The sequence below is a fragment of the Haemaphysalis longicornis genome, unplaced genomic scaffold (genome assembly GCF_048455015.1).
Source record: "Haemaphysalis longicornis isolate Haplotype H1 unplaced genomic scaffold, Haemaphysalis longicornis Haplotype H1 scaffold_10, whole genome shotgun sequence".
NCBI classification, from domain to species: Eukaryota; Metazoa; Arthropoda; class Arachnida; order Ixodida; family Ixodidae; genus Haemaphysalis; species Haemaphysalis longicornis.
Genome location: NW_027526204.1, coordinates 25,986,695 through 26,000,321, shown reverse-complemented (window position 1 = coordinate 26,000,321; position 13,627 = coordinate 25,986,695).

Here is a 13,627-nt window from a genome sequence, read left to right as displayed (position 1 = left end):
ACACCCATAAGCCAGCTTTGAAGAGACATGTTGGATTTGCGACTTCCAGTGCGTATTCGATTCGAAGATGATGCCCAAATACTTGTCGGAAGATACATGCTGCAGTTGTTTGTTGTTTAAGGAAATAAATAACGAATTCGAGCCTAATTGTTTTCGCCTAGAGAGAAAGATCGTGTATTTAGTTTTATCAAGAATAAGGGAAAGATGGTTGTTGTTGAACCACGCTATTACACTTCTTAGATCGTGGTTTATTTTAGGCTGAATTTCTTCGATTGTCGCGCCTGTGAAAATAAGAGCCGTATCATCAGCGTACATGCCTGTGAATGTTCTTAAATTGATGGGAAGTCGTTTATCTACATGGATAATAGAATGGGCCCCAAAATACTGAGCCCTGAGGTACCCCGGTTAATACTGTTTGTGGATCAAATATGAAGTTCTTAATTGTCACGCATTGTCTGCGATCAGATAAAGAACTAGATAACAATTCATGTATCTTACCCCTAAAACCATAATTGTAAAGTTTACTCCATAATTTGACATGAATTACTGTGTCGAAGGCATTTTTATGTCTAAATATTCTACTATGGCAATATTATTGTTGTGAAGAGCGGTGTTGAGAATTTGGCTTAGAAGGAGTACTGGTGTGGATGTAGATCTTTTTGGTGTGAAGCCATGCTGACTGGGACCTATAATGTTGTACTTTGATATATATTTCCTAATATGACTGCTGAGAATTTTATCGTATATGGTATTTATAATTCTTAACACCGAAATGGGTCTATAACTGCTAGGTTTTAGTTTGTCGCCTTCCTTGAAACTAGGAACTAATTTAGCGGTTTTAAGCTGGTGAGAGTAGATTCCGGCTTCTAGCGAGTGGTTAAATATATGCCGAATATATTATCTTTGAATGACTTGACGGAAAATTTGTCAATCCCAGGGGCTCTCCTTGCATGAATCACCACTTGCATGAAGTGGTGATTAACCCTGTCGATTGCTCGAACGATATCACTTGCTACAACCCCATTGCTGTCAAGGAAGGATTAGTGACTCTGGCGTGCTACAAGTGCGTCCAAATTACTGCATCAACCTGCTCACCCTTGACACTCGCAATGCTGATGCTACAGAGCCTCCTCACAAAATCTCCTCCATTGCTGGCGTGAACATCCAGGCCTACGAATCATGCCGCAGCAAATGTGGAGCGGGCGTGATCAGGTAGAACAGCTAAGGAGATCTCTGACCCTGAAATCCTGAGTGCGTTACGAGTGAGAACGCTGGTCAAATCCCCCGTAGACTGGAAAAATCATCAGAGAGTGTTTAGAATGTCTTCACCACAGAAACAGTACCAGAGCATGTAGTCATCGGTTACACGGGCTATCGCGTGTATAATTACGTAGAGACACTCATACAATGGAAAAACTGCAAGCGATTCGGGCACGTTGCGAACATGCGAAAAGCCCCGTTGCGATGTTCCTGGTGTGGTGGTACGCATGACGGAGAAACCTGTTGGGTTTAAGATCCTAAATGCCCAAATTGCAGCGAAAAGCATAAATCGACATTTGTTAATTGCTCTGTCCCCCATGATGAGAAGGCTATTTTCAAAATAAAGTCTAGAAACAACAATGAATACAACTCGGCGAAATACACTCTAGTGGAACGCCGTAAGGCTGGGCATAAGGAACACTGGACAAAGCAAAAGAACACATCTGCGGGTCTAGGGTTCATAACAGTGAAGATGATGTTCAATCTCTTGCAGCCCACTATCGTGAATGGCAGCAGAAGCATACCCCTACAGTACCTCTGCCAGTACGAGCTGCAGCAGCAACGGTCGGCTCCCCCTCAAAAGATGCCGCCATCACTACATCGACAGCCACGCCTGCGAGCCACCGGAGAAGACTCCGACTCCAGCTGCATGAACTTCGAAGCCTGCTCGTCGAGCATCTCTGCCAGAGCAGCGCGAGCCAAAGGATCACTAGAGTTCCGGGGGCTTGCGCTGTGTGATATCAGCTCTAGTAAAGGCTGTGGGCATCTTCGTTGCCCCCCTTTCATCACCGGTAGCCGTGGCCATCCTGCCTCTCCTGGACTATGTGTCACCTCTCCTTATGCAATAGCGTTAGCTGCTAAAGCTGCTGCAATAACAGTTCCCAGAGTACAAAATATTGATATAAAGCTACACTCGTACCGTGGAACGCCTGCAGACCTAAGCTGGACCTTTCGGACCTACGCCAATTAACACAATAACATCGTTTTCCGGTAGTCGCTATGTCTGAATCAGAAGTGATGGAATATATACGCCTTTCTGGCTACACAGTTCTGCAGTCGCTGAGTGGCATGAAAACGTGAAGAGTTTTACTGGCCGCGAGAAATAGAGTCACCATAATAAAGCATAATCTTTCCAAAGATGCGCGGAATGAATACGCGGCAGCCACAGTTCGACGCGTTCACTTCTTCTTCACGGTCATCACCGCCTATATTCCACCTCATGAAGCAATCGACTTGAATCGCTTAGAAGGCATTACCAGTACTACACCATCCTTGCAAATCTTGACCGGTGACGTCAGCACCCATGATCCCATCTGAGGCAGCAGGAAAACGACGGCTCAAGGGAGGCTCCTTCTGGACATTGCCCACCGGCCGGGTATGTGCGTTGTCATCTCAGGAGAGCCCACCTTCTACCGGGGAAAGATGTCAAGCACCCTCGACGTCACGTTTGTTTTGTCACAACGCCTCCCTAGGACAAGCTGGGTAGTGGACATTGAACTGCATGCCAGCCATCATGCGCTGACTTACATTGCAGTGGATAGTCTCTCGGGCTCTCGTCCACAGCGTGTTATTCACGCCTCTTAGGAGAACGGTGGTGGAAGAAGCCGTGGACTCATTGAGCTTATATGAAGCCTTCGTGGACACGATGTCAAGCGCTCGAAAGTTATGTAGTAAAGTTACCGAGGCTTCCGCATAAACACACCACCACCGAATTAGGGTATTGCAGGATTCGCGCAGTTCGTCGTAGAGCAGAAAAACTAGTGCGCCAGACGCAAGCGGCAGAATATATCCGGTTTTGACAAGTGCAACTTTTTATGGACTTCGATAAATTCGCCTGAGGCATGAAGCTATCAGAATACCTCTACTATCACCCTCCGACGGAAGAAGCCCGCAGTACCCTACCTAGCTATAAGCACTGAACCCATCCCACAGAGCGTGATAGTTGCCTCGACATGCACATAAAAGCTCACCAACCCAATGTGCGAAAAGCACACCAAACACAAATTTCTTTCCATAATACCATGACTACCAACAAAAAGAAAGCCCTAGAGGAACTCGCAAGCTAGCTGGACATAATTAATAAACGCGTCCATAAGAGAGGCGACATCGTAAGCCTTGGCAAAACCGACTCTGTTAACGAGGACAATGTGGAACTATCGGTATCAATGTTCTACAATGCACTACCCAACGATCCAACTCAACACGTTATGCAAATCGTCAAAAAAACTAGTTGAGCTTGTTAGAAATAAAATAATAAATGAAACCATGGCTCGTTCCTTCATCCCCTTAACACCAGTAGCCGGTAAATTCTATGTTCTCCCTAAAATTCACGAGGTAAACAATCCCGGGCACCCCATTGTTTCTGGCATTGGCACTGTTACTGAAAAACTCTCGTGTTATGTGGATATTCTCATTTGCGACATTCACCTAAGCTTTCCCTACTTCATTAGGAATGCCAATGGTTTCTTTCAGATATCTCAAAAATTTAAATTCCCGATAATTGCCTCCTAGACACCCAAGATGTTGCGTCACTGTATACTAACATCCCTCACGAAGATGGCATCACCGCTGTATCGCTTGCGTAGGAGCAGGAATAGTGCGACAAACCTATCGATTCTTCTAATCTCAAAACTTGCTTTATGCTAATTCTTGAACTTAACATTTTGAGTTTGACGGAGTGCATTACATGCAAGTCAGCGAAACGTCAATGGGAACTCGAATCGAACCCAACCACGCCAATATCTTTACGGCTCACTTCGACTCAAACTTTCTTAACACTCAGAATTTAAAGCTACTGTACTATAAAAGTCATATTGATGACGTATTCATGATCTAGAAGCACGGTTACGCGTAGCTTCTCACCTTCACTGAGGCATCAAACCTAGCCAATCATGGTATTTCACTTCCTCATTCCTATTCGGAACACAGTGAAAACTTTCTGGACGTCACCGTTACTATTCCCATGGTCGGCTTCAAACTAAACGGTATGGAAAACCGACAGACACGTGGGAGTATTTGGACTTCGAAAGTAGCCACGTCAGACTCTGCAAGACTGCAATTCCTCACAGCAAAGTCCACTGTTTTCGGAGAATTTGCACAAAACAAGCCGACTTTGACTCAAACTGCCGAGAACTCAAGACCGCCCTCGTGAATAAAAAATACTCAGAAACAAGTTATTGATGATGCCATAGTGTGAGCCAACCAAATAAAACGTAAAGAAATCTGTAAGAAAAAAGCCCTGAACTTTACCCAGGAAACAAACTTAGTTTTAACCCACTCAGCCTCCACACCAGGAGCGTCAAACGTACTAAAAAAACTTCACAATATCCTAATTCAAAGTTGACGCTTAAAAACACATTCCCCAATCCACCACGCGTTGTGTACCGGCGTAATATGAATTTAGGCGACTTTTTTACTAACTCGTATTAACCAACCGGAAACTGAACCGACCGGAAGCTATTGCCTGCATACCTTGTAATAAACCTCCATGTAAAGTATGCCCAATCATCACCATCACACAGCGCGCCACCAGCACGGTCTCGGACTACTACGTAAATATAAAAGGTAACTTTACCTGTGACTCCGCTAATGTCGTATACCTTGTAGACTGAACTGTTTACGTAACCGTATTCGAAACTGAAATGCCGTTTGCGAATACGGTTCAATACTCACCGCTCTCATGCAAACTGTTGCCCTTATTAGGCCCGGTCAAGACATGTGAACAGTCCCGGGCATGAATTTGAACATCTTAATAAAGCCACAATTTTTGATTCCGAAACCGGCTGCAAAACCCACAATGACTAGGTGGTTCGGGAATCTTATATCATTTATAGGTTTGGGTCAGCGACGCTTGGTATTATTGAAAGTTACAGAAAACTAACGTGCTCCTCCTTCGAGTAAAATTGGCGGCATCATTATTTTTATAACATTGTTCACTTATCCGACCCCTGAGTTTCCCATCAAAATTCGCAGAAAATTTGCAAATACAGCAGCTTTATTAGCCTAACGCGGCTCAACAATGCGATTTGTCTTTGGGAAGAAAGCCGCGATCCCCCCACCTCTTTAAAACTTTTTACCCTTTGTGATCCATGGACCCTACCTCTTTCCTGTTCGTTTGCTAGGTCACTGTGCAGTGCTCTTTTGAGCCCTGTATATATTTTTTTATTCCGCTGTAGACAAACCCAAAAGGCAATCATCGTTCATACCTGTCTGGATCCATCCGAACCAGTCTCCCCACACACTGAATGCCTTATTGCATACTTTTGTCTTCCATTTGAAACCGCGATTGTCCAGTCTTCTGCACTGTCGGAACTTGCATCCTACGCCACGTGCGCTGCCCTGTCGTGGTGCAACATTGAGAGCTGCTTTGTTAATACTACCCCCTACTCACTCTCTGTCTCCTTTCTCTTTCGTGGTTGTTGTAACATAGGCATAGCCCGCCTGCATTCATTCTCTACGTTTCCGAAATGTCTTCACTCCTTTTCTGCAAAGTGAATAAGAAATCCGTTCCAAATGCTTGTGACAACCAAATCATGTAACTGTACTCTCATGAAGGCAAGTCCCATTGCTGCTACCCGAGTAGACCTTTTTTGTTATTGCTGTTGCTGTGTATGCGACTTTTTATTCAGACTAATTCTTAGCGCTTTGTGAGTTTTATCTTTCTCTAGATTTATATATATATATATATATATATATATATATATATATATATATATATATATATATATATATATAGGGAGCAGTTGAACTTTTGAAGATGGTAGAGAACACAAGAACAGAAAACTTTGAACAAGGTAAGAGAACGATTATTGCCAACGTTTCAGCAAAGAGACTTGCTTCAGCAAAGAGAAGGAGGCCTCCTTCTTCTTGCTTCAGCATAGAGAAGGAGGCATGGGGGTGTTAGAATTTTTTTTACTGTGGTTAGTTCCGTTAATATCTTTCAAATATACGTAAGGCTTAAAGAAAGAAAGAAAAACACGCGCCCAGAGTGCGGACCGAACCCCCGCCTTTCGATTAGATCTCGAATGCCTTACCAACTCGGCCATCTGGGTGACTGTGTAACTCTTCACTTTCTGGGGTATTTATATTTACTAGAGTGGTACCACTCTACCACTCTAGTAAATATAAATACCCCAGAAAGTGAAGAGTAACACAGTAGCCCAGATGGCCGAATTGGTAAGGCATTCGAGATCTATTCGAAAGGCGTGGGTTCGGTCCGCACTCTGGGCGCGTGTTTTTCTTTCTTTCCTCCTGTCTTTCTTACGTATATTTCAGAAATGTTAACTGCACTAACCACAGTAAAAAAAATCCTAACACCCCCATGCCTCCTTTGGCGTTGTAGACTTCCGACCTACCTTTCTCTATTTTCTCAACGAGTCCCTCATTTCCTAATTATATAAATGGGGCAGGCTACCACCCCCAAGTGCAGGAAACAAAAATACCTTAACATAAATACCCAAGAAACTGGTGGGGAAACAGCCCCGCCGGTAGCGTAGTGGTTATCGCACCAGACCGGTATTCTGGAGGTCGTGGGTTCGGATACAACCCGGCGGGCATTTTTTCACCAATTTCTTTGTGACCTAAAAAATTGCTCATCTCTTTCTATGATCTAACTCATTCCCGCTGTGCTTTCCAAGGTTTTCTTGACTGCCAAACCTTATTCTATATATATATATATATATATGTATATGTATATATATGATGATGATGATGATTGATTGTAAGGTTTAACGCGCCGACGCAACGCAGGCGATGAGGCGCGCCGTAGTGGAGGGCTCCGGATTAATTTTGACCACCTGGGGATCGTTATCGTGCGCCGAAATCTCGTACACACGGGCGTTTTTGCTTTTCGCCTCCATCACAAAAGCGGCCGCCGCGGCCGGGAATCGAACCCGCGACCTTGTGCTCAGCAGCGCAACGCCTTAGCCACTGAGCCACCGCGGCGGGTATATATATATATATATATATATATATATATATATATATATATATATATATATATATATATATACATGCCTATTGAGAGACAGAGACAGAGACAGAGATAGGGGCTCTCGCAAGTTACAGTATAAAAGTGGTGTACGATAACTTACCGATTCCGATTCTCTCCTACAATCACCATTCACCCCCTCTGCAGCCATTGTTACCAGCAGAAGCACAGTCAGTGCAACATGACACCTGAAAGCCTGTTTTAAACTTCACGTTAGTAATGCCGTTGTCACCTGCGTTTTAACTATGCTTAAGGTATACCTATGAAGTAAGCGTCACCAAAGTCCCCAAGCAGAGAGTTGATCGACGGACTGACATGCATGAAAAAATTTCGAAATATTTATCCCTATTGCAAGCCATTCTTTAATCACTGCGCTATTGGCATCCTGTCGATTTGTATTGGTACGGACCGAATCAAGGCAATGTCTGGGTAATAGAGTTACGTGTGTATGCTTACGACGACATCAATGCTTGGCTTTTTGAAGCGGCTTTTGCTAAACGATTCCTAACACAAACAGCTTAAAATAAACTCGATATCATTATAATGTCCTATCGATATCTTTAGAGCATTGAGTAGTCATTGCAGTACCGCATCAATTGCCCGGAGCCAAAAGATTACCACAGCAATTTCAACCATGCGACCAAAAGCCACTGCTTTGAGCGACGCATGTGAAACAGTACCGCTAGATGGAGACATCTGCTACTTACAGCCCAAATTTTATTTTCATAACGACACGTACAGGCAACAGTGCTCACAAAAAAGTTGCTGTGACATGTACGTTCAGGTCTTAAGATGTAGGCAGCGAGAGCGGTACTTCGGCACCCAGGGGTAGTTTCGGAATGGACTTGCTGCATTTGCCGTAAACCGTCCCATACAGCGAAGCTCCATAAAAAGGGCAGGACTAGCTTCAATGGCGTAGAACGGCCAGGCAGAGGAAAGACAGACGCCATGTAGGGCTTAAGCTGGGATCGTAAATGGTTGCGGGTAGGCCCTACATGGTGTCTGTAAGGTTCACCAACCCCGGATTCAGCAGCTTGTTCCCTGCCCTCTCCATGGGCTCACGCTGACCCAAAGCTGCCTCCCACTTCTCCACAAAAGTTGAAATTGTAATGTTTGAGTTGTTTGCCACTCAGAATACCTGTGGATATGACTAAGTTGCGCGGAAGAGGGTCAATGTTTTAAAGCAAAGCGTTCTACCTCTACCCCCAAGGGTTCCTTCGCGACTGTTGGTGTCAACAGGAAACTCCCACAAAAAAATAAAATAATTTCCTGTCGCTGCCAGGAAACAAACCTGGAACCAATAGAGTGCCAAAGCGAGAGCCGGTTGTCTTACGTATTTAGCTACGAGCGCAATCGGAGACGGGGAACGCAGGTGGTGTACTAACCGAATGCATATACGGGTTTACCTCCAGCAATCTCACGAAATGCCACGTGATAGCGTGACGCGACCTCTCTCGCCACTGTGCACTCCGCCCACGGCACGTCTGGCGGTCCTGAACGCGCCTTGCGGGTGTGCTAGAAATTACAAAAATTAAAGGGCGTTCACACCAACGCATGTCATCTCACTTCTAGTACGCCAATGTCCTAAAGCATGTGGCCTCCAGTGTTCACGCAAGAAATCACAGCTCCTTGTCGTCCGCCCTCATACCAAATGACACATCAAGGAACACATTAAATACTGCTAATGGCCAGCACAGATTGTAACTCCGCTTGATGTACTCTCGGACTCTTGGCGACAAGAACTAAAGATTTGTCCTTTTGCTTAAAAATATGAACCCCTCACACGACGGGGGTGGCCGACAAGGACGGGCTCAAGCGCTTGACCTCATCCTCGGTGGCGATCATGAAGTCGTCTGCACAGACACCTCCCAACATTGAGAGCAGCAGTACGCCATCATCGTGGCTACCTCCTGAACTAACCTCCTTGCGTGTGCCTCACACGCCCACCAACAAGCCTGCGCTTTAACCCTTCCCCTCCCCGGCTATGGAGCTGCACTAGGACAGTCACCCGCTCGTCACGTTCAGGAACATAACCCAGCATTGTCGCCTTTATAGACTGACCCTACCTTCGCCTTACCCTGACCTTTCGAGAGAACAACAAACTACCTACGGTTCATACCATCCGGCTCCCTCCCGCACCTGACATGTCTTCCTTAAAGCACCCGAATCGCTGCGACTCTGAATGTAAAATTTCCTCAGAAGTAGGAACACTCCGCCACGTACGCGGGGTGTGCGACTTTAGCCCTGAGCACCCTCCTCTATTTTCGTCAACTACTCAACAAAAGCAATGGGAGATGCTGCTGCCAAGCCCATTCTCCGCCTACCCAACTTCAGCTGGTGGACAGCCGGCGCGCACTGTGGAGAAGGATCCACTCCCCTGGGTCGCGCTCTGGGCCGTACAGAAATCTGTTGTTGTTGTTGATGTTGTTTCGCCTTTAGGTATTGCACATACCCAATCAGGGGATCGGCGAATCAACACAGGATGGTTAAAATGAATGGAAGCCTTACCTAATCAAGAGACGCTCAAGAAAGATAATTTAGACCGGTTGGAAAAAGTTTTGAAAAAAAATCCTGAAAATTCAAAGCGCGGGTGAGCAATCGCAATCATAAAGAGAATCGTTTTGAATTTTCAATGTAGCGCAGGAGGGCAGAGCATACATCCCGGCGGCAGAACCCCGTTTCGGATGCCCCGAACGATAGTGTAGCCGGCACTGTTATGGATATCCCCAAACTGTAAAGCGGAACCTCCAAGGACTTTCGTCTCAGTCGGGAAAAACGTCGGCATGTCAAAAGGCAGTGTTCGACAGACTCGTCTTCGTTGCAATAGCTGCACAGAGCTGTTGGCGCCAGACGAGACCTGTGTAAGTAGCTATTTAACTGGGGTACTCAATAGAAGTATTTCTTCCTCCTCATCTTGCTCCTCCGTCCTTCTATGCCACCGATATCGTCGCCCCGTGCGCGGCGCAGAAACGGAGAAGTGAGGTCGTCTAACACCGAGTTTGGGCTACCTGTATTTTGTAAAAAAAGTTTAAACTCGTGTTCTATACATACGGAAGGAATCAAAGGTAATACTTATCCCCAAAGCAAGACCAGACGAGACATGCGAGGAAAGTAAATTTCGCCCATTAGCTTTTAACTCCATCCTAGGTAAAGTTCTGGAGAAGTTAGTTAAGGACCGACTATATTACCACGTCTATAAAAATAACCTTTTAATAAATATCAATATGGCTTTACTCATAATACATCAACAATAGAGGCTTTACAAGAAATAAAAAAGAGGGCTACAAGAGCGAAACTAGACAAAACCAACACATAATCGTATCTTTGGACATTAAGAATGCATTCAACTCTATTAACCCAGGTATAGTAACAAAAAAACTAGAAGAATACAAATGTTACAGTAACTTATTAAACTGACCCATAGTCAACTTACGAGGAGGAAGATCGTCTACGAATCTGACAATATTAAGGTTATTAAGCCATTAGACGTGGGCTCGCAACAAGGCTCACCACTTAGCTCACTTTACTGGAATATCACCATAGCTGACTTACTAGGTAAAGAACTCCCATATGAAACCCACAACCAAGCTTTCGTAGATGATATAGCAATCATCGTTCAGTTCAAATCAAGAAAAGATGCACAAGAAAAAACAAAAAGAGTATTAAAAATAACTAATGACTGGGTTGTAAGCAAAGGAATAACAATAAATAATGACAAATCACAAGCAATGATAATAGGAAAACAGTATGGGACGCATCCACCTATACTCCAAATAGGTTCAAGCAGAATAAGAACAGTCAACGAAATAAAGTTACTCGCTGTAATAATAGATAATAAGTTAACATTTTTACCTCATCTAAAATATTTAAAAGAAAAAATAGCTAAGATAACATACAATCTGAACAGGACACTAACCGACGACAAGAGTTCAAAAAGGGAATTACTGCGAGTTGTGTATAAGAGAGGCATTGAAAGAATCCTTACCTACGCAGCACCGGTGTGGTACACTCGGAAGGTAACTATTTTTAGGAAACTACAGGCGATCCAAAGGTTGCCGTTACTCATGACAACTAAAGCTTTTAAAACAACATCAAACCTGTACTTAAACATTATGGCAAAAATCCCGCCAGTGTATCTAACAATTGAAAAAGAAATTGAACAATATGGAGTACTAAAAGAGGGGAAAAACATTTTCATGTGACGACAAGCGATACACAAGTAATCAAATCATGAAAAAATACGATCTCTGTCACCCAGCAAATGAAAGTGGCATTATAATCACTCCCACAGAAGAAGTAGTAGACTACCGTATATATACGTATGGTTCAAAGACGGAAAAAGAAGTAGGAGCAGCGTTTGTAATATTTAACAATAACAACCAAATAGCAAGAATAGAAAAATTTTGGCTTCCAGAATACAGTTCCAACTACGAACCTGAAATAATAGCCATTAATAGGCAATAGAATTCATAATAACAAACAAAGCAAACATTAGCCATCAACTATTTAGCGATAGTTTGTCGGTACTGCATGCGCTAAAAAACCCACTTAGCACAAATCCAATAATTAACGAATTAAAACTAGTCCTTAGAGAGAATGCAGCAGTAAGTATAAAACTCAGTTACGTAAAATCACACAGCTCCTCAATAGGCAGTAACTTTGCAGATGAATTAGCGAAAGAAGCCGCAAGAAACGGAGAACCAACTAATGATCCAATAACAAAATCATTCATTTCGAAACATTATACACCAAGTTAAACCAGGAGTGGAATAAGGTGAGGAATAAAGATGGCCAAACAAGTTATACTTATAGGTGGATTAAGAACGTAAATCTAATTCCGGACCACTTTCCTACAAACTTCTACTCTTCCATAGCCCTGACAGGGCATGGGAGATTCCCAATATATTTTTCAAGATTCAGAATAGCACAGGCATCTACATGGAAGTGTAGCAAGGATATAGAGAACTTTGATCATTATCCAGCAGAATGCCCACTCTGAATAAATGAAAAGAAAAGACTCGTTAAAAAACTAGGAGAGCACTTAGAGAACAGAAAACCGGAAATAATTAAGAAAGAGGATACAAGATTAATTATAGAAGAGATGGTTCTAAAAATTAATGAATTCATTCTACAAGCATAAGAACAGACCAAACATAACAGAACACCAACACGATCAATCACGACAATATAAAGATGGGATATGATACGGGGAAGGAGCAGAAACGCCATGTTGGTGAGACTTCCTCCGCCCACATGTCCAGTCATGCCCTTCTTACACCATAACAACACAAGGAACCCAAGCAGAACACCAACAACACATAATCACAAACCATTACGCGTAAGAGATCTGTATACCCGGTCAAGTCAGGTCACGAGCAAATCATGAAGAACAAGAACAACAAACCAAGATCAAGATCAAACAATCAAGAATCAAGTAATGTTCAAGATCAAGAACAAGAACAAACAAGACAAGACGTCTACCAAGGATCCAAGTCGACAGTGAAGATCAATTTTTAGAACGAAGTGTTCTTAAGGTTTAGGGATTGTTATTTTTCTTTTAATACTTGTAGAGTTTTCTGATTTTTTGTTTCAAACAAGGAAATTTTCCTTTCATGTTAAAAAAAAAACAGCCCGGTGATATTTTTCCTGTTCCCGCGTGGAGGTCGCTGATTTATTTTCTCTTTCCCATTACCCCTTCCTTTTACTGCCGCAACCACCTTCGTACCACTACCTCAACCCATATTTCTACCCCCTCCCATTCCCTTTCTCTCCCTGCGATACATATGTGGTGCAGGCTGGGAACCTCTTTCCATCTCACAGTCACCTCACCACACATATACAACCCAACCAGCCACCGTTCATACATCATGCATTAATTTAATACTTACGAAGAATTTCTCTTTGAAGTAACAACGGGTGTGGTTAAGTGCATTTCAATTCTGTCTGGTATTACTATTTGTAGACCGACGTGAGGGAATTTTAGTGACGCCTCATGGGTAATCGTTGTGGATGGCGTTTACAGCTTTGCTTACCAACCACATTCCCATGGTGGATTGGCCTGAATTTTTTTGCATTCACACAGTATCCAGTTAACGGTGGGTGTTTTATATGAGACATTTCCGCTCTTATAGATTTGTGTATATATAGTTTGGTTGGTTTTCCGCACGAAGCTTGCTACTCTTTACCTCGCCAAAGATTGTGATTCTAGGTTCAGGTAGAAGACAGATTATTCATGCTTTCGGTACGGGGGATGTGGTAGTCGTCGTCGCAGGGAGGCCGGCAAGGGAGTTCGCGTGCAAGTTGGTCAGCAGCTTCAATCCCTTCCAGACCCTCGCGTATAGTTGTCCTTGTAGTTTCAATTTGCTCTGTTTTAAACAC